The sequence below is a fragment of the Seriola lalandi genome, unplaced genomic scaffold (genome assembly GCF_002814215.2).
Source record: "Seriola lalandi dorsalis isolate HSWRI2012SDOR001 ecotype SW California unplaced genomic scaffold, Sedor1 jcf7180002054544, whole genome shotgun sequence".
NCBI classification, from domain to species: Eukaryota; Metazoa; Chordata; class Actinopteri; order Carangiformes; family Carangidae; genus Seriola; species Seriola lalandi.
The window spans coordinates 1,724,965-1,750,896 of record NW_019525097.1 but is presented as its reverse complement, the minus strand read 5'-3'; the positions used below and the strand labels follow the sequence as shown (position 1 = coordinate 1,750,896).

Sequence of the window (25,932 nt, the reverse complement as noted above, 5' to 3'; positions counted from 1 at the left end):
CTCCTCAGCAGGCATGGAGGTGAGGACTGGGAGGAAGTGGGGAACAAATGAGGCAGTTGACCAGGCTGAACCACGCTGCAGCATAGTGAGCTGGTGGGAGCCGTGGCATCAGGACGGACAGGGCTTGGCAGCATTGTAAGACCCCGCTACAATAAGGCAGAGGGGAAATAAAAGACGTCAGCTGGTTGAGGAAGAGGTCCAGGCAGGGGTAGAGGAAGCCCGCTCCAACGGGGTAGAAGGGATGCAGAAGTAAGGAGTGTGGACTCAGTGGGAGCAGCTCTGGCAGGCTGAGCCACACCGGATAAAGTTCCTGGTCCAATCAGTTTCTCCAGCCCATCCAGTCTCTTCTACTGGGACTGGGCAGAAACTCCAGCATGCCCCCCTGTGCCAGAGAAGAGGATCACTGGGTCATATCCTGAGTTGATGCCCTCAAGCCCTGGGAGAGGTGTACTACCGCTGGTACCAGGTACTGAGGATCATAGCAGATGTCATCAGCTCAGGGATTTCTCACAGCAGGCAACAACAACCAGCGAGACAGTCCATCGCCTTTGTCAGGGCTAAGTATGAGGGGCTGTTAGGTAAATGTCGTAGCAAAGGATGGAGGTTTGATACAACCCCATTGAGGTTGGGTGCGGAGGCTTAAGTTATCAACCGACTGAGTCGCCTGGGCGAGTGTCTCTGATGCTGAATGACCCGAAACACCCGATGACCACAGGAAACATGACTGATGATGTGTCCAAGTTGTATCGAAAGGTGTTCACTAAAACCAGCGTTGTGGTAATGAATTGAAATAATGGCTGTGTTGGATTTTGTGAGGAGGAAGACTGTAAATAGGAAACAGAAAAAATAGAAAGTCCTGATCAATGACATCTTGTTTGAAAAAGTTGTCCTGCTTGTGATAAACAAGCCATGTCACTAGTACATCTCAGTGATGGTGTGACTCATGGTTGCTAGGACATTTATGATGCAGCTGCAAATCCTCTATGATGCAAGAAGGTGCCTGGTTAGATGACTATGTTGCCACACTTGTGTATGACTCAGCTGGGGATGCTGTTTGCAATCCCCCACTTTGACGAGACAGTTAACCGCAGACGACAGTCAAAAGTTTGCCTGCCCTGCTCTGCTGATCCTGGTCAGTGAAAACACTGAGGCACGCCTGACCACTACGTGTTGGAATTGAGAGCATGAAAACTATAACATATGTGTATAATATGTGTGTGTTCAAATTTGACTGAGGTATGACTGATTTTTGACACAAATTGTGACAATTAGGTGCTAAAGGTTTTAAAGTAGCCCATCTTAATTGCCTCCAACATAATGTAACATAATTTAACGTATGTCATTAGTATTTGTGCTGTGAATAAATTAACATTAATTAATACAATACTAAAGTTTAAGTAGAAAGGTTATTATGTGGATACAGTTACCGTAAGGCCTAAATCTGAGGAAACTCCCATGTTGTCCTTGGTGACTCTAATGTCTAAAGTAATGTTGCAAAATCAATGAAATTAAAAATAATGACATCATAGTGAAAATTATGGGGACATTTGTGGTTTTGATGACGTTTTATGATTAATACAGTTCATTTTTATTAACGTCATCCGATCCAAGAGTCATTCAGCAGCTCATGGTTATTTATGGAAACACTTGTCATGGCATCATTGTGGAATCTCCATCACTGTTGCCCCAACATTGTCTCAACAAAATCCCTGATATATTCATCAAGTATGTACTGCTTTTCACAAAAGCATGTATCACCAATACTGGCAGAAATATAGTTAGTACGTCAGTATAATAAACAGAGCTTTCTTTTCAGGGTTTAACACGAGTGTGGTCTGTGATCAGTCAACATCGTTAAGTTTGGGGTTTTTTCACTTGTGGGGCATGATAATTTCCATGCGAGTTGTGTTCTGCTGTTCTGAGATGTTCTGGACAGTGAGCGATATTTGAGTTGGCAGTTACATCGGCCCCCACTTTACGATAGCAATGGAAAAATGTAGAGACAAAGTAATCTGTGGGAAGGAGAGAGAAAGTCCCCTGTGTGAAAGCATTACTGGCAGGCCCTCGGCGTAATCTGTGACCTGCTGCTTCTGTCTGGCCTGGATCACTGCTCACTATGTGTCAATGATCACTAGTTTAGGCTGCATGTGGAGAGAGTGTGAGGACTCACAGTGAGTAGGCTGCATGTGCCTGTGTGAGGGCGAATGTGTAATACCAATTTAGGATTTGTTGTATTACAAAGAAAAACACACACTTATTGGTAATTCGGACAAACAGATGGCTTGACGTCATGACCTACGTCAGGACACACTTCCTTTTACTCTTAGGAAGAAAAGTTATAAATCCAGTACAACAGCTGGTAATTGTAATATTAGCTATGTAGTGATAGCAAAACATACTAATAGCTTCTTTAAGAAAAGAGAAGTTTAATATTTTACACTTTCCCTGTGTTTTATTTAAAGTGTTGAGCCATAAGAAGATCCAAAAACCATCTCAGTGTAGTTTTACATCTCCTCTCTCAGGTTTCTCTCTGGAGCTCTAGTAACAACAGGTCAGTCAGCCAATCAGAAGAGAGGAGACTCTGAGCCTCTCTTCTGATTGGCTGACTGTTTTCTGAGTGATCTGATGAAAATCTAGCAGATTTCAGGTAAAAACACTCAGAGAAACCAAATCCTGCGAGTTTGGATGGTGGGTCCAGGTGGGCGGGGCTTGGTGACTGCTTTGTTGTGACATCACAAAGTTCCAGAAGTCCTGACGGCTGGTTTTAAGGCTCAGTTTCTGAATACAGGCTGTGTGCATTTCTCTGTGGACTGAGGCTTTGATACTTTCACAGTATTAATATAGAACCTAGACCTGCTTTATAATCAAAGAATAAAATGAAGTCTTTGGGACCTTTAGCAAACAACTTCAAACAATTGCCATCCCTTGTTAATTCCAACATACCATTTATTTCCATGAATCAGAGTGAAAAGCTCTTCCAACTTGCCAGTAACAGTAGCTTAGTGCAATGCTAGTTTTATTGCCTTAAGTGTATGGACGTTCCCTTGTGCTAGTGCAAGGTGATTTAGTTCTTCCTACAGTCAGAGGCCATTGTTGCTGAAACCCCACAGACGTCAACCTTTTGGCTGTTATTCTTTATTTTTACAGGTTTCTTTTGGGAGACCACCAGCTCTCAGTAATGCATTTATAACAAGGCAAACCACAAAAAGAGTCAATCATGGCTATGAAAAAAAGGGTCTCACACTGAAGCTGCTCAGTGGAATAATCAGAAGTGAGTTGCACTCAAAAAACAATTTTCCAAAGAGCAGGGTTTGGTTAATTGGCATGGTGAGTCCTCTTATAAAACTTCTCAGAACACCACAGATTTGGAAAGGACTCTGGTTGGTCTCTGGACCAGTGTAAAGTTGAAGTAGGCTGCATGTGGAGAGAGTGTGAGGACTCACAGTGAGTAGGCTGCATGTGTCTGTGTGAGAGTGAATGTGTAATTCCAATTTAGGATTTGTTGTATTACAAAAAAAACCCACACATTTATTTGTAATTCGGACAAACAGATGACTTGACGTCATGACCTACGTCAGGACACACTTCCTTTTTACTCTTAGGAAGAAAAGTCACTCTCACTGATTATGACATTTTCTCAAGTGCTGTGCCTTTTTTTGTCGGTAATATATTAATTTTCCACTTCAGATATAATTAAGACATGAAGCATATTTTGCCTCAAGGGATCCTCTTGACCTTATAATCAGGAAAGTCAGTGTAAAATATTATTTATGGATCTTCCTCATCTTCCTTTTTGGAAAAACTTCTTGGGAAACCAGTCTACTGGCAGCGAGCATGAGACAGTTCAATTTAGTGTCACCAAGTCAGTTCGAGTTTTATCTCTGTAGCCCTTCATTACAAAATGTGTGCTGCAAATAACTTAAGATAGTTAAGCCTACCCAGACTTAACAATTAACAAATCATCTATACCACAAAAATATTAATATAGTCAAGAATAAAATAAAAACAAAGACAAAAAAGAAAGTAGGAAAATGGGGAAAAACCTTGGGTCAACCATAGAAGCTGATAAATTAATAACATTGAATTGGACAACGATGTACAAATGTGAGACACAACTGCCAACACATACTGAACTAGAATTATTTAATTCCAATTTATTACAATTTTTTTTTAATATAGATTTGGGCAACATTTCTATTGGTTGAGATACTTTGTATGCGTAAGCGCTGGGATCTTGGAGCATGATGACATTGCTGCAATGAAATCAGATGAGGCAGCGTTTAGTAAATCTCAACAGGCAAAACTTAAGGTGACAGCGACTGAAATGTGGCTAAAAATCCTTCACTGCACTTGAAGAGTTTGAGGCAAAATTCTTTGATACTTTCACAGTATTAATATAGAACCTAGACCTGCTTTGGGACCTTTAGCAAATGACTTCAAACAATTGCCATCCCTTGTTAATTCTAACATAACATTTATTTCCATGAATCAGAGTGAAAAGCTCTTCCAACTTGCCATTACAAATATGTCATCGCTGTCCGTGCTTTTTGTATTTCTTTGTCATGTCCAGAAAACCATAGAAAACATTACAAGTGTTAGGTATTTTTAGCAGCTAAGGTTCCACCCTGTCAACCTCTGGCTCTCCTAAGTGGCCTTGGGCCTTTGTCCGAATGTGTGTGCCAGCTCTTGTTAAACAAAGTGACAATTTTTCAGCACTTGTTAGTCAACATATTCAAGGCCAGGATAGTTGTTCCTTCCCTGTCGTGGTACCGGATTCTCACACTCTTGCTAACAAACAGTACTTGGATATGTCTTTTTATTACCTGATGATTTGAGAGGAAAAATGTGTCTTTGTCCAGACATCCCCTCTGGCAGCAATGTTGTTTTGTGTCACCGTGGAAGCCATTTAATTGCAGTGACGATGATATTATTCATTTGAATAAAATACACCACTAATATGCCAAGTCATAAATCCAATACAACAGTAGCTTAGTGCAATGCCAGTTTTATTGTCTTAAGTGTATGGACGTTCCCTTGTGCTAGTGCAAGGTGATTTAGTTCTTCCTACAGTCAGAGGCCATTGTTGCTGAAACCCCACAGACGTCAACCTTTTGGCTGTTATTCTTTATTTTTACAGGTTTCTTTTGGGAGACCACCAGCTCTCAGTAATGCATTTATAACAAGGCAAACCACAAAAAGAGTCAATCATGGCTATGAAAAAAAAAGGGTCTCACACTGAAGCTGCTCAGTGGAATAATCAGAAGTAAGTTGCACTCAAAAAACAATTTTCCAAAGAGCAGGGTTTGGTTAATTGGCATGGTGAGTCCTCTTATAAAACTTCTCAGAACACCACAGATTTGGAAAGGACTCTGGTTGGTCTCTGGACCAGTGTAAAGTTGAAGTTTTGACGTGATTCCCAGCTTATCCATCCACAAACAAAGAGGCCAGTCAGAGGACCAGTTTAATAAATTATTTAAAGATCTTCTTTGAAGATAGATCTATAGCATGAGCCAGATTTAATTGTAGGATTAATGGCAGCTCCTTTCTTGGATTTAAATAAAACCAAACAATGGCAGCCTGATATTTAAGATTAATTTTAATCTTATATTGACAACTTAAAAGAGAGTGAGCATGGTATGCTAATTGTATTCAGTATAATTGATCTTATTAAGTAAAGTAAATTAGTTTTAGTATTTAGAGCGGGAAGTGGTTCTTACATAAAATGCTTCACTCTCATAGTGAAGACTGGGTTCATGTCTTTGCCTCCTGACAACAACGTGCGTGCTGCTTCAAAAACACATTAAGCAATACCACAATTGCTCCCTAACCTTATTTGCCATAAGCTGTTTTCTTGTTTTGGTATGACAGCTTGTTGTTTTTGGCTGTTGGTTTTCAGCTGAGGTTGCTGCGATCCTGAAGAGATGTCCTCCAACTGAGGGCAATACTGTAGATCAAATTATTATATATATATATATATATGTGTGATGTCAAAGGGTTTAATCGTAGCCATGAATACAAAGAGAATTATTACCCGGATCTTCCGTTTCCCTTCCCTCTACGTGGTGTTTTAACATTTTTTACAGCTCATTGTTTTGGTTTTATGGCCTGCAGCTTTACTGTTTTGTTCCATTCTCACCGCTCCTGTCAGCATTGTTCCCAGCAGCAAATTTTTTTTTTTTGGGGGGTGAAAAAGCTCTGATGAACCCACTTTACGCTTACATGTCCAACACCAAAGGGCAGGCAAAGTTAGCTTCTACTAGCTAGAGGACACGCCGCAGAAGAGCCACATATTTCAAGCTAAAAGGTGAGTGACTATTTGACTTAAACACGTCAGGTGGTGAGAAAAAATTGCCCGAAAAGGAATGCTAAAGTTGTGCATGTCTGCTTGATGCCACTATGCTGCCCACTGCTGGAAACAGCTCACAGAGGATATTAACTTTGCCCAAACCGTAACTGACTTTAAAAAGAAGCTAAATAATGCTCTATTCTCTACTGCCTTCATTTAATCATTAAGTATTGCACTTTAAATTTCCCATATTGTGTAAAGGTAGATTTCCACATCTGTGAAAGTAGCAAAGTGCTCAATCCACAGAAAAATGCACACAGCCTCTATTCAAAAACTGAGCCTTAAAAGGCTTAGATCCTCTCTTCTGATTGGCTCACTGACCTGCTGTTACTAGAGCTCCAGAGAGAAGCCTGAGGGAGGAGATGTAAAACTACACCGAGATGGTTTTTGGTTCTTAAAACCACAAATATATCTTCTTATGGATCAACACTTCAAATAAAACAATAGAAAAACTTAAGATATGGAACCTTTAATTAGATGTTACCTGTTTTATAATCTGTTTTTGTACTGTTTAATGCAGTGTCCGTCTTTTTATGTTTCGTAGTTTCTGTTAAGCACATCAAATGACCTCTTTCCCTTTATGTGTGAATAGAAGGCTATTGTGTTCTAGTGTTGGCAAGGGATCATGAATTAAGGTTTGTGGAGACAAAAAGTTTGAGAATGTCCTTTCTTTAATTACGTAACAGTGGCCAAATTTACATGTAAAATGAGAAGTAACTTTTTCTTTTTTACAGTGTGTTGGCGAACAGGAGCATTGTCTAACTGGGGCATTGGCAGTCAAATGCATGAAGTCAAAGGTCCATGTAAACAACATCACCCGAATTCGACCTTGACTGGAATATGGCCAGCAGCCAGGACACCGTGTGCGTGTGAACTCAGTCCTTACCGTAATGTGGATTTAAAAAAAACTCAATTTTTATAACTTTCCAATAAATTTTTTTTTTAATTTTTCCTGCTGTTGTACTTTCCCCATATTTATTTGGAGTGATTAATTGGATGTCTAAGCACTGAACATTCAGTACTGCCGTGACATTAGAAGCAGCTGTGCTCTCGCTCTGACATGATGTCTGCCGGAGAGGGAGAAAGAATAAGTAAGACAGAGGGTCACTGTAGCTGCTGTGAACACCCGCTCCTCCTCTTCCACTCCTAATTTTTTAGGTTTCTGCAGGATGTGTTGTTCGCTGTTTCTCTGGGCGACCTGACCACGAGCATGAAATGAAACAGATTCAGTTATAGTGGAACTCTGTGATTCAGCATTACTCATAGTGTAACTTCATCAGATTCAAACCATGTGAGGAGGCAATGTCAGTGTTTGTGGTTCAGTATCATTTTTCTCGGGTGTCGGCCGACAGTGTGAGATCTGACCAATGGAAATGAACCAGGATAGTAGGCTTTTTTGACACTGTATTGAAAATGTGCCAGTGGCCCAGTCCATTGTTACGCAAGAGGCAGAGTATAACTTCATCCAGAGGACAGATTTTACGTTGCCTTGCTTTCGCTAAAAGACCATATAAAACCCAGCCTTGTAAAATAACATCACATTATTTACATTGCTGATCTCTGGCCTTGAATGTGCTGACAGACAGCACGCATACTTCGAAATCCAGCCTCAGGGTTCAGGAAGAGGCTGAGAATTTGCTGAAGATGTGTTCTGCTCATCTTTGCGATCCCTCACACTGCATAGCGTGTTCAGATTTAATCCCAAACGATATAAAACAACCAGTTTAATGTCAGAACATTTTTAGAGTGAGAAATCAAGAATAGCATCTAGAAATATCTGTAATTCAATTAGACAGCAACCTAATTAAACAAATCATGTCTAATCTCTGGAACTGCCAGTCCCTGGCCTGCTTTCATATAATTCACCAAAATTATTCATGTAGTGATAATTAATCCCCAACCAAAGCCTATAATCACTGTAAGCATTCCTTCATTTTGGCTCTGCATGCATGACCAGAAAGGATTTTCATGAGCTCGTCCAGCCCACAGAGCTTTATGATCCTGCTAATGCTGTGTAGCCTCCCTGCTTCACCACAGTAGCTATAATGAATTTTCAGGATGAGACAGGATGAACATCTACGGGATCAAACATGTGCTTCTCAGTTTGGATGCTTGGTTTTCTTAATTTTCTTATATATGCAGTAAAATACAAAGTATATAGATTAGATTCATAGAAATGTAAAGACTAGCAATGGTTGCATATAAAGATGGCCGACCTGTCCCATTCTCAAAGATGGAGGGGGCGGGGTTTATGACCTACACTGCAGTCAGCCACCAGGGGGGCAATCGAGATGTTTTGTCTTCACTTTTAGGGAGTTGTCATGTCGTCCATCTTTATACACAAACGTTGTATAATAGTTAAACTCTTCAACTCATCTTTGTTTGTTTCTGTTCTGTCTGAACAGCCTCAGTTCTTCATGACATTGGATCCACAAGATGTTTCTTTTCCTCAGAGACTCCATGTTCACATCATTTCTGCAGATTTGTCAGCTACATTCAAGCTGCCATATCCTGTTCTAGCTCCCGTCCTTTCAGTCAGTCAAATGCTAGCATGCCTAATTTGGTTGTCTTGGAGACGTAGCCTCTTGGAGGACACACTGGAATAATTTAACGTGACTTCACTCCAAACATGCGATCGGCTTCACTCAGATGTTGGTAGGGACATGTCCGTACTGTCCATATGCAAACCTATGTCCACGGCTCAGTGTGTTGCTGGAGAACATTTCAACATGTGGACATGGAGGTGCTTGGCATCAAACAGCAACATAAATTTCCACTAACTCCACGGTCACGTCAGACTTACTGCTCTGCTGCTAACTGTTAATTCCAGCTGATTCGAACATCTGTCTCTCTCCGTGTGTGTGTCTGTATCTTTGTATATTTAGTGTCCTAGTTAAAGTAACTTGGACATGAGCAGTGAGATAATCAGTGATTGTAAACAAGTTGAGGTAAAACTGAAAATGAGCACAGCTAAAATGTCAGTTTTCCATTATTGCATAGAAAATATGTGCACAAGTACAAAGAAGTGGGTCTGTAAAAGCTGATGAACATTTATAACAGATGTGTTTTCTTTTCTTCCAAATCCCACTGACTAACCTGGGGGGTTGTTTAAAACCTGCCTGATCATCTGACCGCATGTGTTTCATCACGTCTCACTCCCAGATCTCAGCAATAAACTTGTGAGTTTTATTCTCAATAGGAATGCGGGTCAAAATTTTAAAAGATATAATAAACCAGAATTATGCTTCACTATTGAAACTCCGACCAAAAACATGTTTCTCCTTCACCTCTATCAATCACACTCCATTAGTTTTCAAACATTCCTCCCCCTCTGTGACTCACAACTCTGGGTTACAGCTCAACATCTCTTTGTCTTACAGCTGTCTGGCCAATCACTTGTAGTTTCAGCATGTGGTGATCCAAAAGGCCCCAGTCCAGATGTGGAGCTTCCGTTACACAGAGTCCCATCTCATCGTCGTGCCAACAAATAAAAGCCTTGAACTCTGAAGTTGCATTTCTTCATCAACAGAGTTTGCGCTGCTAATGACAGAAATGAGTGATGGCCATGAAAAATGTAAACTGCTTCATTTACATACAATGATAAAAGCCCATTTTGATCCTTGTAATCTGCAGAGAAGTGGCTTGACTCATCTCAGCACTTTGTTTTGAACCAAGATAAACTTTGTTGAGACTTATTGGCAGGGCGGAACCAGAACATGCTTGGTGACTTAGGTTGTGGACATTAGTTGGCTGTATAAATCTTATTCACAAAAGCTGTAGTCTGTCTCAATGTAATTACATCTTGCTGTCATGGAAAGAGGGAGTTACACTGTTCATACGTCTGGATGAGATTCTTCCTCTTGTAATAGCTGGGCGTTACAGACTGTAATGAGCGTGCTTTTTACATCTTTGCTGCATCAACATCAAAACAATCCTAGAAGAGTCATTACCACTGCGGCTTCAGATATGGAGATAGTTACATGAGGCTCCACGACAATCTGCTGTAAATATTTGTTTTACAACATGAATGAAATAAGCTGAAACATTTGCTGAAATGGAAACTGGAGCAGGGAATGCAAGGAAGTTATGCTTTCACTTGTGTCAAACCCGCCTGATCATCTGACAGCATGTGTTTCTTCACGTCTCACTCCAAACTCGGTGGAGGGATCACACATGAACCAGGGAAGAACCCATTAACATATTGTATAAAGGTTGATTTATTACATGTGTTGTTAGATTATAGATCAGGTTTAGGTTCTATATTAATACTGTGAAAGTATCAAAGCGCTGAGTCCACAGAGAAATGCACACAGCCTGTATTCAGACACTGAGCCTTCAAACGAGCAGTCAGGACTTCCGTAACTTTGTGATGTCACAACAAAGCAGTCACTGCTCTCAGCCATGCCCCAAGCCCCGCCCACCTGGACCCACCATCCAACCTTGCAGGATTTGGTTTCTCTGAGTGTTTGCCTACAATCTGCTATATTTTTTTATTCGATCACTCAGAAAACAGTCAGCCAATCAGAAGAGCGGCTCAGAGCCTCCTCTCTTCTGATTGGCCTACTGACCTGTTGTTACTAGAGCTCCAGAGACAGATGGTTTTTGGTTCTTTAAACCACAAACATATCTTCTTATGGAAGTCATGATTTCCAAGCTCCTACCTCCATCTTCCTTTACCGCAGGACAGAGGAATTTGGAGGGGAGGCTCCGGATGCATTTGACATTTGAGAAAAAGCAAACAGTGGCCTCCTTAGCTGACCCCCCCTGCACAGATTCAGCAGTGATCAGTATATTCTTGGTTGTATTAGTGGGAATTCTCAGGCTTAATGAAGTATAAGTTGTTTTTCACACAGTGCACTTGGAAATGACCCTAAATCTACAAATGTTTGGCTTCAACATTTGTCTGTGAGGGATCGGAGTAATCTCTGGAGCAGCATGTGTGATTTTTTTTGTGTTGTTTTAGACAAAAAGTATCCAACAAAGGTTTTTTACGAACTAGAAGACAGAAGATTAATGGAATGAAGTGTTGACAGACTGAACTGGAAACAACTTACTTTTAACTCACATTAACATTAACTCACATAACATCACGTCTTTGATGGGAGAGATCCCTCCTAAACACCACCACCACCACCACCACCGCCGCCCCTGCTGATCACACCCACACACAGACACACAGATACGCACACACATAGGAAAATGTCTAATGAAATCACCAGTGCGCATACACACACACACACACACACACACACTCTCTCTCATTTCCTGGCATGAAATACAAGCCAAGGTGTCGGCCCAGGGCATTCTCGCATGACTAGCACTCTCATCTGCTTTCACTTACTTCTCACCATCTCCGTGTCATGACCCTGGCACACAGCAACACTGGCTCAACAACTCACTGCGTGGCTCACTCTGGCCGTGTTCAAGTCTCTCTCTCTCTCTCTCTCACTCTCACACCCACACATGTCTCTGCTTCATTTATCCACCCTATAAACCATTAGATGTTTAACTCTGTTGTATAACAGTTTAAGGGGGTAGCCTACATCATGTTAGTGTGAAGTGCACGCTTTTGTTCTGAAAGGTGCGCAAAACGCATTACTGGAAAACTGGAAATACTCAATACATTTAGAGATCTGTAGCCAGACGGAGATAAAACACTCTCCTGTATCCCGGCAACAGTCCAAACTCCACTAATGAACATATTACGCTGAGATATCAAAATGACAATTGATATCTCAAGTTGTAGTTTTAGGAAGTTAGAGGTTATGAGTTATGAGTTATGAGGTGGAAATACTTTGTCCTTCTGTTCATTGTTTGAGAAGTGTCTCCGCTACTTGCCTGGTAACATCACAGCAACAAGACTGTTGTGCAGGTTTTACAGCATGTAACCGTCCAGAAAAAACACTCACATTTCTGTTTACATATAGTTTAAACAAATGGAAATAAGTGTGGTTACAGGCCTAAAACTGAAAAAAGAAAAACTTATTTGAATTGCAGATTTTCACCATTGACCAATAGCAAAAGAGCCCGAGAGTCTAAAACAGAGGAAGCCATTGTAGCTTAGATGTGCTGAATCCTCCACAACCTCCTCCATTATAGTAAAAACTGCTCCACTAGAAAAACAGTGATTTACAGACAAATACAAGACAGAAACCGGTGTAAAGTTACTGTCTCCTTAGCAACCTAACAGGCTAACACAATTTCTAACCGGCCATTAGCATGTTAGTGAGTTTTATTTGACGCTTCAATAACTTTTTATTGAGAAAAAAAATGGTGTTTAGTGGTGAAGTAAAGAGAGAAAAGTTTTGGATTGACTTAATTTCCACATTATTAAACAATAGACTTAATGAATTAAGTCTGGAAAAGCAGGAAATGCGATGATTAATAAAGAATTCATAATTTACATGTACTTGACTCATCTGACCATTAAATGAGGTCGCCAGCAGAGAAGAGAGCTCAGAGAGGAGAAGAAAACAGGTGGAGGAGGAGAAAGACAAGGAAGGGGAAGGCAGAACTCAAGAAGAAAAAAGAAGAGGAGAAGCAGGCACAGAAAAAGAGAGAAAAAGAGGAGAAGGAAGAACAGAAGAAGAGGAAAGAGGAGGAGAAGGAGGCAGAGAAAAAGAAACAAAAACAGGAGAAGGCAAAGATGGAGAGCAAAGGAAAGGAGAAGACGGAGAAGAAGAGAGGGATCTGGAGCTGGATGCACAGAAATAAGAAGTGTGACGGCGACAGTCAGGTGGAGGAGGCGGCTGGTTGCTCCACTCAGACTGGAGGACAGTCGCTCTCAAACACATCCTCTATCTACCTTACCCCCATCCCTCCTTAACTTACCCCTCAACCTTCCCTCTATCTCCCGAACCCCGACTCTCTCCTCTTTTCTCCGCCTACAGCTGTTCCTGGTTTCTCTCTCCCCCTCTCCACCCCCCCATCCATCCCCCCTCTCTACCTTTCCTCTATCTCCCCTACTCTAGTGATTCAATATTGCTCTTCCATGAAATTTAGGAGTAAGTAAACACAGCTGTTTGTTTAAAAGAAATGTACATAGGGTTCCTTTAACCCCTAAACCCTTATCCAAAACATTATGCTAGTTGTAGTGTAAACCCAAGCCCAAATGTCTCTGATCCTAAAACTGAGATTAAGAATTGTGCTGACCAGAACAATGTTCTCATTTAGTCCTGATAAGTGTAGAAATTAGTTTTCTGTCTGTTTGATAATCTGGCAGGAGCATGATGTATGTGCAGTTAGCTCATAGCTTTTCTCCGAACAAAACCAACTGCTTTTAACCCCAGCAGGGCTGAGCTGCACCGTTGTGGGCTTGAGCACAATGAAGTCATTTGTTTAATCACCAGGACAACACGCAGGGGAAAATTTTGTACAATAGTCTGATTCAACTAATGGGATCAGTCAAAAAAAAAAAAGAAAAAGACACATTTCAGCAGTGCTGCTGTTAATTTTTATTCCCCTGGTGAACTGACGTATCCACAGAGCTGTCTCCAGACAGGCTTTTCATTGAGTTACTACTTTGAAGAGATTCTCTAAAACATCAGGAACAACTGTTCACAATTACGAGAACCACAAATATTTGAAACATGTGGCGTGTTAATTTTTAAAGTGCCACTCCACCTAAAATCTTAAGTCACATTTTGTTGAAAGTATCACTATTTGGGACACACTGAGCTCACAAATGAACATTTGAAAAATGAATTCTGCTGAATGATTTTAAAGATGTTTTTTGACCAGTTGGGGGCGGTGCAACAAAGTGTATAGACAACACTGATACACTATCAGCTTGAAGGTCCCATATTGTATAAAGGTAGATGTCTTCTTTGAGCAGGTTTAGCAGGTCTATGTTCTATATTAATGCTGTGAAAGTATCAAAGCCTCAGTCCACAGAGAAATGCACACAGCCTGTATTCAGAAACTGAGCCGTTAGGACTTCTGGAACTTTGTGATGTCACAACAAAGCAGTCACCGCTCTCGGCCATGCCCAAAGCCCCGCCCACCTGGACCCACCATCCAACCTTGCAGGATTTGTTGTTCACTTGAAATCTGCTATATTTTTATCAGATCAACGTTCAGCGAATCAGAGAAGAGACTCAGAGCTTCTGTTCTGATTGGCTCACATAAAACTAGATAGCAAATAACATTATAAAGTGTAAAGTATGGGAACTTTAACATAACAATTTACAGATCCAGCAGAGAACATTAGCATTCATTGGGAGTTGTGTTTCTAGCCCTCTATTGGTGCTAAATGCTACATGTTCACCAGCGAGCAGTGTAGCTTTGCGAGCTAACAGTTACTTTACAATGGAAGAAGCTGAACTAGTGCAAAGCTATGCTAAGAAGAAATCAAATTTAGTTAAAGCTACTTAGAAAAAGTAGCTCAAACTACTTTGTAAAAAAAAAAAAAGATGAAATTGACAATATACAAAAAAGTCACATGCATCACAAAAAGTGCCTACCAAAAAAATATACCCCACTGTTCATGGGAAAGTGCTCGAATGTCAGCTTTGGTTTTTGGGAAAATATGGTGATTCTTCCTCAGGCTGAGATTCGGGCAGTTAATGCATGATGATGTTGTTAGTGTGAGCACTGAGCAACGCCCATGCTTGGCTTTTGCACATGCACTACAGGAAGAGCAAGTGTGTGGTGGTGACTGTCTGATGAATGCTTGCCTTCATAGTGATGCGGGCTGGTCTATAATATAATTGTTTGAAATTTCAGTAGTTCACTAAACAAAAATTACAAGAAAGTTATTTAACTAGGCTACTTGAATCACTGTGTGCATATGAATGTAGTTGAACTACCATTAAGTTACTGCAAAATGTACTTAAACTACTCGTTTAATTACACGTAGTTCACTGCTCTTCAACACTCCCAGCTAGTCTGTCATGCAGTGCTGAGCAGGTAGCATAGACTTGGTTTGTTTTTGGATGAAAACAGATGCTGCATCCATCAACGACTGAACACTGTTAAACCAAAACAGTAATTTTTCTGTAAAGCCAAAAGATTAGCTAAAAGACAACAGAGCACTCTGTGAAGTTCAGGAAAGGTGATAATTTGCAGAGGGTTCATTTGACCCGTTGTTTATACAAAAAATATTGATGAGTGCAGCTCTAAAAGTAGTAATACAAAAGTTATATAACGATTCTTTAGTAAAACAACAGCTGAAGGGTGTACACTTTTAGGTATGAATCTTAAAACATTACACAATCTACACAATGTTTTTACTGGCAGGGTTTCAGCATTAAATCGTCCTCATGTTCTTCAGCTCTGACATCAGTGTGTAATTTAATTCTACATTTCTGATGTAACAGAGGAACGCACATGTAGACTTAGAGCTGAGAACCACATCTGTGTGTGTGCTGTTATACTGTAATCCTCCAGTGTCTCTGGATAATCCCTCCTGGTAGATCCATTTTCAACTTCTTATCTCTTTTCAAACTACTTTTGGAAACAATTGTTGAACTATGATGAACTGCAAACAGCAGCACAAAACACTTGAGGCTTGGATTGTTTCAGTTTTGGAGTTGATTTTTGCAGACTATGTCTGTATCCCACGAAAACATTTAAACTTCTTAATGAAACATTTGTGGTAAAAGTGGAACACAAGGAAAAAACACTGGCTTTCCTGTCTGGATGCCATGAATCATACTGGAAAGTTACTTTAAATCACTTGTTTGAATTCAGAAACTGTATCAGATCTGCTTGAACAAATGGCCTGATTTGATTTTGATTATGATAAAATTAACTTCTAATTAACTCTTATCGCACACGCAGCAGCAGCAATACAAATGACGTACCGGACTCTGGTTGCCATGGTTTCACAGAAAACTAGGTTCAGGAAAAAGGTTGAGATTTTGGTTAAAATTTCTTCACTTTCTTAATATTACACATCTTTGTTAGCAACAAAACATAACTATAGTTCATAATAGCCTGCTGCACAAACGACCTATGGGCTCTTTTTTATACAGGAGGACATGTATGTTTCTTTTGGATGTTTCTTATTTCAAATCTTTGTAACCAAAGTCTCGTCCTGGATGGGCATGAGTTTTCCAGTAGTTGTTAGATTTTGTATCTGCGTCATTTGGTGCACATGGGAATGCTGAGGTAACGAGGATTAAAGATTTTGTCCTCATCTGTATAAATATATCTGTCAAGGTTTGTGGTAAGTACGACCCAAAATGCAGCCAACACTTGGAAGACGGTGCAAAAGGTTTATTTAACTGAAAAAGCTTAAACACTGGTGAAGCACAGGGAAACACAGGAACTTAAACAAGAAACAGGAACAGGCAACATGAACCAATGAGGACAAACCCAGAAATCAACAGACGAACCGACACAGACAAAGGAGAGCACAAAGACTATATAGACAAGGGAGGCAAGGGTGATTGAACACAGGTGAAACACATTAGGGCGGGGCAGACAATCACCACACAGACACAGGACCAAGACCGTAAGCAAAAACACTGAGACACACAAGGAAACCAATTACAAAATAAAACAGGAAGTGAGAAAGTCCAAACAAAACTAACAAAAGGTGTCTGCCATAGCAAACCATGATAATATCATGATTAGGTCTCATTAATTTTCATAATCTTTGTAATGCCTGTAAATGTTGTGGAATAGAGAGAAGTTTCCCATGGCTCCTTCTGCCAAGAGAGAAGCAGGACTTTGTTTTTCCATTCAAATGGAAAAGTCAGAAAACAGCAAACGCCTGTTGCTATTGCTGGAACAGAAAACTGGAGATATGAAAAATCAGTTTCACAACACATAAATCAACAGTAAATGAATGTTGACAAGCCTCATAAGTGTTGCTGACCTTTTATGACCTCGGCACACGGTTCCATACACGCATGGAGGCAGTATGTGCATAACTTATATATATTTATTAATTCTCTCAGTCTCTCTGAATGGACCAGCAAATCAAAACATCAAATAAAAACATATCTGGGAATACATTCATACATTCAATTCATTTACAAATAAATGAAAGTCATTTGTGAACATCATCCTAACACGTACGACATTTACAAACAGACATTTTTGAATCAATTTTCTATTTGTGAAGCGAAAAGGCATTTGTGGATTTCAATTCTAAGCTTGTGGATTAGCCTTTACACACACAGAGTTTCGTTCAAAACCGACTTGTATACAAGCTTCATCTATTCATCATTTGACACGGGGTTGTATAACAAGATGAGACTCCACCCTGAAAAATTGTTTTATTTTCATAATTTATTCACTCAGTTACAGTATATAATTTTGTTTGGTGTGTGGCATAAACGGAACGACAACCAGCACTTCTCCATTTACGTTATAAATATCCATTCAGAGATGACTTAACATAAAGATAAATATAACGTTAATAACGTTGTTAATGTTCAGACGTTAAACTCTGTGTTATATTTTAGAAAAGATGTTTATTCAGAAAGAATAAATGCAAACATACACTATACAAAAAGAGGTCGCTGTAAATGTGCATTTAATGACATTTCACATTGGATTCTCCTTTAAATGCACAAACCATGATTTAGTGTTCCATCCTCAAAGCATGTGGAAAAAATAACAGGCTAAAATTATAAATATTAAAGTCATTATAGAAGCCTATTGGGAACTTTATTAGGATGATCATGTAAACTTGAAGATGAAAACGTTTGAACACATGTTCTAGGATAACACTGGACTTGACTTGATGAATATGAGCAAAGCAGCAGAAGCAGTCAGCAGGATATTTCCAGAGATAGATGAGTGAGAGAAGAAAAGAGGAGGGAATGAGAACAGAGTGATCCAGGGTAGATCAAATAAAATACTGTCCCATGATATTACAGTACACGTCCATGTTCTTTATCCTATGATGCTATTCCTTAAAGAAATTGTATTATCATTAGAGTAATTGTTCTTCTGTTGATCTTCTGGCATCAAAACATTCACTTGGCCTCGTTGTGGATCCGTGACTGCTCAGTTAGAGCAGCACATATTATTATGGTCTGGATTTAAATGTAGATTTGTCATCTAAACATTAAATCTGTGAACTGTACTTGGCGTAGTGAGCAGGAAGCCTGTTTCATTGTTGGGTTTCTTTGGTGTGGTGTTTTGGTTTTTCCTGCTTTCATGATAGAGTTGTAATTGAGCGATGTGTTCTAACAAAAGGCTTCTACATAGGATGCTCTTGTGTTTCCTGAAGTCTCCTCCAGGAAGCCCCCTCGCTCCTTGATCAGCTGGGGCCAATCATCTTGCTCTCGGGCAACAGTTGTAATGGGAGACGTACATTATAATCTCAGCATGTAACCTGAGTGTTATTCATTTTTAATCCTATAATCCACAGTGATCACATTAACAGTCTGGAGGTGGTGCCAGAGGAGTTGAAGTAAACATTTGGCTCCACACATGGTGAGTGAGACCATGTGCTTTGATTTGATGTGCACAGAGAGCTGTAGATTACATAGTGCGAGAATGATTTCCACAAACATATCCTGTTTCATTTGTCATTCTCCAGTTTATTTCTGTGGAGGTCGAGTAGTAAAATGTCTTATGCGGCAGAAGGAAGTGTGTGCACCAGGATAAGGAGTTCTCTTGTTCTTGTGGGCAAACGTCCAGCACTGTCTTAACTGAGTGTTTATTGCAACAATTACACAGGGATGTGTGTTTTAAGAATGTGGGGGATGCGTCATAACTCTTATAAGACTGCTGGCCGAGTGTTGAACATGTGCAGACTGTGACAGCCGTGTGATCCAGGATGGTTTCTTATTTTTTATTGGGGTGGAGGGGGGTCGGCCTGTAAGAGGAGACCATCATGATTGCAGTTGTTCATTTCAGATGATCTCCCTGCAGAGGAATGCTGTTTGCACTGGTGAACATGTTAAGATACAGCCGCAGTATACATTCAGACAAGGGTTTGAAACAAATGCTCTAACACTGTGTACAGTGAAGTACAAGAGTGCGTCTACAGAGATTCCTTTCAGCTGCCTCCTGTAAGAAGCTCATGTGTTTTTATTGAAACTTATTTGCTGAAGTGTAAACAGACCTGAATTCTAACATCATTTTCCACTGCACTGCCATTATTATTCCCAGGGTCGCTGAAAGAAAGATATGTGGAGGATTTTAACAATACAACCGCGTTGACTTCAGAGGTTAGGTTGGTAAAGAGATGCTCCCCCGATTTTACACGTGAAGTTTGGTTTACTCTTCATGAAGAGCACGACTCAGTGTGTCGAGCTTTCTAAAGTCATGGGAAATGAACCCACTGATGTAATCAGGGTTGACTTGGCTCAGGCATGGAGATGACATATTTTTAATAAATTCCATTAACTGGGGTTGTTGAGTTTGAAAAATGGACGTAATTGCAACAATTACCATCTGGTCATGGTCAAACTGAAGACACATGGGAAATGTAGGATCTACTGTTTTTGAAGGTTGGTTCATACTAGGGACCAAAATTCAGAATATCCTGGTGTTTGATGCTTTGATTTCTGAATGCTTATTGTGAGACATAGGGCCCCTGGACACCGAGATATAAAAGCCCCCCTGTCCCTCCTGCTTATAAGAGCAAAACACCTACATTTTTATTTGGTTTTGCCCCTCTTTTTAGTTGTTTTTGCCTCTTTTTGTATTCATTTTGTGTCTCTTTTTAAATGTTTTTTGTGTCTTTGTGGTTGTTTGTGTCTCTTAGTAATTGTGTTACTTCTCATGTTGATTGTTCTGTGTCTCTTTTTGGTCATTTTGTGTCTCTTAGGTGTTTTGCATGTCTCTAGTCATGTTGCAACTCTCTGGGTTGTTGTGAGTCTCTTGTGGTCATTTAGCGGTTTCTATTTATATCCTTTTTTTTAGTCTCGGTAGCTTTTTAAAATCTCTTAATGTCTCCTTGAGTGATGCAGAACATCTGAATTTCAGTATTTTGTTCACACTGTCTGACTCCGGCCCAAAGCTTCCACAGTAAAACTCCTCTGCACAGCTATTATACTAAATATTGCCATATTCCTATAAAAAAATTATAGCAAACCATAAAAAAATTGAACTGAACTGACTTTCCAACACTTCATGCAAAGTCTTTGGTCTATAGTGGTTCTCAGCTAATCTGACAGCAGGTGGTGCTAAACTGCAACCAGGAATCAGCCCAGTTTACTTAAAATATATCTATACAATACCAATATCTCGGGAAATATCTGTGACTTGATGACATTGATAAATAATATTGTGCATTGAGTGGTTGGACCCTCTTATCTAACTGTCAGAAAGTCAGCTCTTAAACCAGGTTTATAAATAGAACCAGTTTTCTTTGCTTTAATGGGAGCCAAAAGACAGAGGCTGTAAACCCAGAGCACATCCCTCTGCAAACTCATGTGGGAAGATTGTGCTGCTGGCATCAAATGCACCACAGGCCTAAGCAGAAAATTCGATTAAATCCTATTTATAAGAATGGAGCTTATAAATATTATCAAACTGAACTGTTCTTTATCACATCCGGGCTTTTTCTCAGATGGCGTGTAACTCTGAAATGACTGTTCTTGGCCTCATATTGCGCTTTGGGAAAAAAGAAAAAAAAAAAAATCTTGACATGCAGCCACCTGCGGCTCACAGAGAGAAATACTTGTCCGGGGCCTGTTGGATGAGACTGTGATCCAAATTTCAGAGTGGAAAAAGCTGTTGTGTGTGGAATGTATTACAGGCACACAGGGACCTTCAGTCTTTTTTAGGGTACTTGTCCTCGCCTGTGTTGTGCACCAGGCTAATCGTCAATGTCCAAATGTGGCAACAAACCAACAAACTCACATCCAATTAATATAATAGAAATCAATAATTTTAATGAAATTATTTTAATTCAGAATTTGAGCAATGTAGACACTGGTGAGCCACTATGCGGAGTGTATATAAAAGTTTATTAAGATACAGGACATCACAATATTAATACTGATACTAATACCAAGTCCTATCTCTTGTGACCACAGTCAAAACTTCAGAATAAGACTGATAAAGTTTTCTTTGGTTCACTGCTGCCACCTAGTGGCTAAAAAAAAACTTCGCATGTATGTCTCATTCATTTGGAGAATATGACTCATTTTCACTTTTTCAATTCAATTCCAGAAACTTTATTTGTCCCCAAGGGGCCAATTTAAAGGGCAAAAAGAGTAGACATTAAAAAGTGTACACATTAAGAAAACAATGACAATGACATGAAGAAACAACAGTGCAAAGAAACCCAAATTAATAATAAAAATAAAAATCAACAGCGCAAAACAAAACCTGTAATAAAGAGAATGTCAAAAACATGAGAGAGCTTTTATCACATGTCTGAATATGTTGGTAGAAAAAAGAGGGTTAAAGAGTTCTGGCATGTTTCTGCAGAAGATATAATCAACAAGATAGAGCGCAGTTTAACATTTTTCCACCATGACTGTCTTCCTTCTATTGCCAATGACTCTCCCTTTAATTAACGCAAGGTTATCTGATCAGCTGCAATATAACATTTCCTGTAAAGTGCGGTTGTGATACGGTGGGACAGTTGCAGACAGTTGCAGTTGCAGATGTATTGCAGATGCAGGAAGCAGCTGCAGAATAAGAAATCCAGCTTGTCTCTCACCATGCCACAAGTAGATATGTGCATATAAATATCAAAACTAACTTCAGGCATTAATTATCTGTCACATTTTAATGAGATTACAGTGTCAATCATCATCATAAACAGAAGAGACACCATTGATATCCAAAACAATTTAAAACATTTTATATTACATGAGTTTGGTGAGAGAGATCAGTTGAGAAAAATGCAAATCAACACATGTCAAAGTGAAAGTGAAGACGCCTTGGCCTTTTTCACAGTAGACAGTTTGCCTTTTCATAGCAGGAATGCACAAGTGTAATTAATAGCACTAGCAGCACTTCTACAGTAAATGATAATAAAAGTACAACAAAAATTAGAATGCAAATATTTTTTTAATTTTTTTTGTTCTTTTGTAGGAGCATTGGAGGAAACTGGAGCACCCAGAGAAAACCCACAGGGAGAACATGCAGTCTCCACAAAGAAGAAAGGCAGCTGCAGTGGATGAAAACCACAACCGTCCTGCTGTGAGGCCACATTATGAGCCACTAAACCACAGAGCTGTCCCCTATAAACTCAAAGTAATAGTTTGACATTTTGCTTCTTATTCAGTTGTAAACTTTTTCCTCTTCAGGGCCTGAATTCTTTTGAACTATTCTCCTGTTACGAGTGAGAATGAACTAAAAAGGTCAAAAAAAGCTGTTGCATAACAAAAATCTTCGTTCCATTTCGTAAACATATAAAGAGCGGCTGGGCTAACACTGCATATTAGTGAATCCTCAGAGTCTTTCCTCTTAATGTTATCCATCTCAGTAGCAGCCAAACACTGATCTTGTTCTGGTCCCAGCTCTCTGACTGCTGACTGCACTCCATCGACGCCAGTGAGGACTTCTGTGTTTAATTGACGAGAGGGATCGTGTTCTCGCTCCCTCCTTTGACAAAGCAATCTGTCCACTAAAGATGACAGAGGGCTGTAATTCTCTGGCAACCGCAAAGAGTGCTTGTCCAAGCTTCTTGCCATTTAGAGGTCAAACTGGCAGCGCTGATGTTGAAGAATTTGGCATTTGACCCAGCTGCCACTGCTTTGGCCATAATAGTTTTCCCCATTTCCAGTAAAAACAAAAGTCTAGCTGAAAACTACAAAGACTGAACAAACCACACATTAAGATTGTTTCTCTTAACTTGCCCAGATTTTGTCTCTGACTGTCAGGAAGAAGAATAACCCTAACAACTGAGGAAACACACCAGGCAACACACGGAACGACTGGTCAGTAATGACTGGAGGTTTGGTGAGTAAATCCTGCAAGAACGCCTCAAGTTTTGCATTTTCTTTTACCAAAAGAAGTATGGATGGAAACCAACAGCTTGCACTATTCATATGCAGCACGATTTGCACTGAGAAGGTCAAAGAAGGAGGAAAAACATACAGAGTTTGGATGCAGAGGCTTGGGCAACGCAGCCTATAGAGGGAATAGGAGTTGAGTGAACCTAAAACGAAGCAAACCTCAGCTGAAGCCCTTTATCTACCACTGGAAACACAACAAGTGATGTCATCGGCTGCTGATTTCAGTCGCAAATATCAAAAAATCTTTATGAAAACAATTGGCATCAAGACTTAAGATTCCAGTGTTTACATATTACAAACTATATGATTTACAAACTCTCAACACCAAGTGACCCAAACTGCAACAAACCCAGTCTAACTCGGTCCCATCAGTCATCACACATTTAAAAATGCACAAATCTGATTCATAACCAGCTCAATGGTCAGTTCCAACTCTTTTCTTCCTGCTATGACAAGTCAATATGTCTATAGTGCAAAGAAGTCTAATGGCTCCTTTCAGAGATTTAAATTGTTGTTAATGTAAAACTGAACTGCCAGATGAAGACGACTTTTTCCATCTGAAAAACTGTTATTTATATACAGTTTATATTTATATATACAGTATATACAATATTTACAGTGTGTTCCATGAGAAACTCCAACGCCACCTGGACTCGATTGTGTATATGTGTGTTTGTGTGTATTTGGGAGGGATAGTGCTGAATTAAAAAGAACTGCCGACACCAATTTCAGATACAGAGCGTATGAGTATTTAGTAGAGCGGCAGGCAGGAAATGAAGAGAGACAGAGGGGAGTGATGTGCAACAAAACTTCCCGGCTGTATTTGAACCAGACATGCAGAAGTTTAATTGGGAGTGACCAGACCACAGAGAGACGCCCCAGGAAGTGAACCAACTGAACATTGTGTCTATTTAACCTATAATTAGTATCAGATCACACACTTCTGTCTGACTAACCTACTGGAGAATTTACTGTGATATGTCAGTTCCTTTGTAGGAAACTATTAGGAAACAATGGGACCTGTAAAATAATGTGTTAATAATAGTACTGTTCTTCTTTTACCCTAGTGCATGCTGGGGTGGAGCGCAGCCTCTGTGACCATATTAGGAAACAGGAAGTGTAGAGTAAAGATGGATAGATGGATGGTTTTAATTGTAGCTGTAACTGAAAATGCACTGAATCTGAATCTGACCAACATCATGTGCTTCTGTAGGTCTGTTGGTTTTGTGTTCATCAGCATGGTTCATGTTATCTGCTGATCAACCACAGGGAGGCCTCAGTTATCACCTCCACTTCAGCTGCTGACAGAAACGCACTGGAAGTCTCTATTTAAATAAAACCCTCTGATACTATTTGTAGTTTATGTGAAAGATGAACTGTTATGAATAATTACTACACAGAAGAGAGAATTTGTTAAGCTGAACTGTGTCCACAGCCTCCCTGATAAACCCTGGGAAATATTGATAGATGTCAGTGTGGTGCCTACACTATTTCCTGGAAACAAAGATGCTCTCTCAACTGCCATTTCAGGCATTAACATATTGTTACAGTAACTGCTGTATGTAAGCCTGCCATTCACAGCCTGTCATTGACTTTCCAAGGTACAAAGCAGTTATGCAAATTAAGTAAAAGGAAATGACATGTGGTTGAACGCCCAGTAATATAAATAAATAAATATAAATATTGCTGATAAGGTTTTAGGTAATTGAATAGTGTAAAAAGTGGAACTACATATTGGTTTTATGCCTCATTTTCATAGCAAGTCAAATATCTTCACACTCCTTCCTATATGGACACAAAAGTAAATAGAATAAAAGCAATATTAATTGTGGTAGAAAAATTTAAATAACCACAGAAAAGAAAGAATAGAAATGTGATAATGTATTGTCACGACTCACATCACGCCTTTATCACAAGTGACTATTTGCTATATATTTATCATAAGTAAGTAAGTATGTAAACAGAGTAGGTAAGTCATTTTAATTCAGGGCTTGGCCTTAGTGAAGAGAGGTCGTGCTGGTGAAAACTTTCTACAGAAACTTCAGTGTTAGTCATCTGAAATGATTGTGATTAACCACAAAAAGATGCAGGAAACAGAAAAACATAGATGCACAGATATACACTAAGTTGTCTCACTGTTGTATCTTGATACAAATGTAAAAACTTCAACTAAACTTAAACATAAACCAGCAATTTGTGTCAAAAAAAGATTTTAATTTAATTCCTGTTACTATACTGTGGATATTGCATATCTATCCCAGTATCCTCTAGGGTTGGACATTATGATGATGAATACCATGAGAGGATAAAAACAGGATAACAAAGGGTGGCTTAAGAAATAACAGAGGTATTCTCCAACACTACAGTGTCCTATACAAACCTAATTCTGCCCCAGTATCTGACACCACTCCCAGCATCTCTAGTTCTGTCTCCTGTTGTAAAGTCCCCTCCTATCAGGGGTATCAGGTTTTCCAGCCTTGTAGCTTTTCAGGTATAACACCCCTTCCCTTTTTGTTATATGTTTGAGGCAAGACTTTTAACAACACAACTGATTCCAATTCAACCAGTCAAACCTGTATACAGGTAACCTGTTGGGACGTTTTCTTTCAGGGCTGAGCAGTTTTTATTGGTGGATAATGTCCAGGATCAGTGATGGAATTTTATTACTTACTTTAATATATAAGCAGCATTTTACTGTTGTAA

The 25,932-nt window shown here is 39.7% G+C and overlaps 1 long non-coding RNA gene across 1 annotated transcript in view; it reads left to right on the top strand.

Annotated features, from left to right (window-relative positions):
- Nucleotides 1-7,296, top strand: part of LOC111661443 (uncharacterized) — a 31,980-nt gene extending 24,684 nt beyond the window's left edge. The window contains exon 5 of the long non-coding RNA XR_015437791.1: nt 7,081-7,296. This is a non-coding gene — a long non-coding RNA (uncharacterized LOC111661443). The remainder of the gene's footprint in view (nt 1-7,080) is intronic.
- Nucleotides 7,297-25,932: the final 18,636 nt, after the last annotated feature.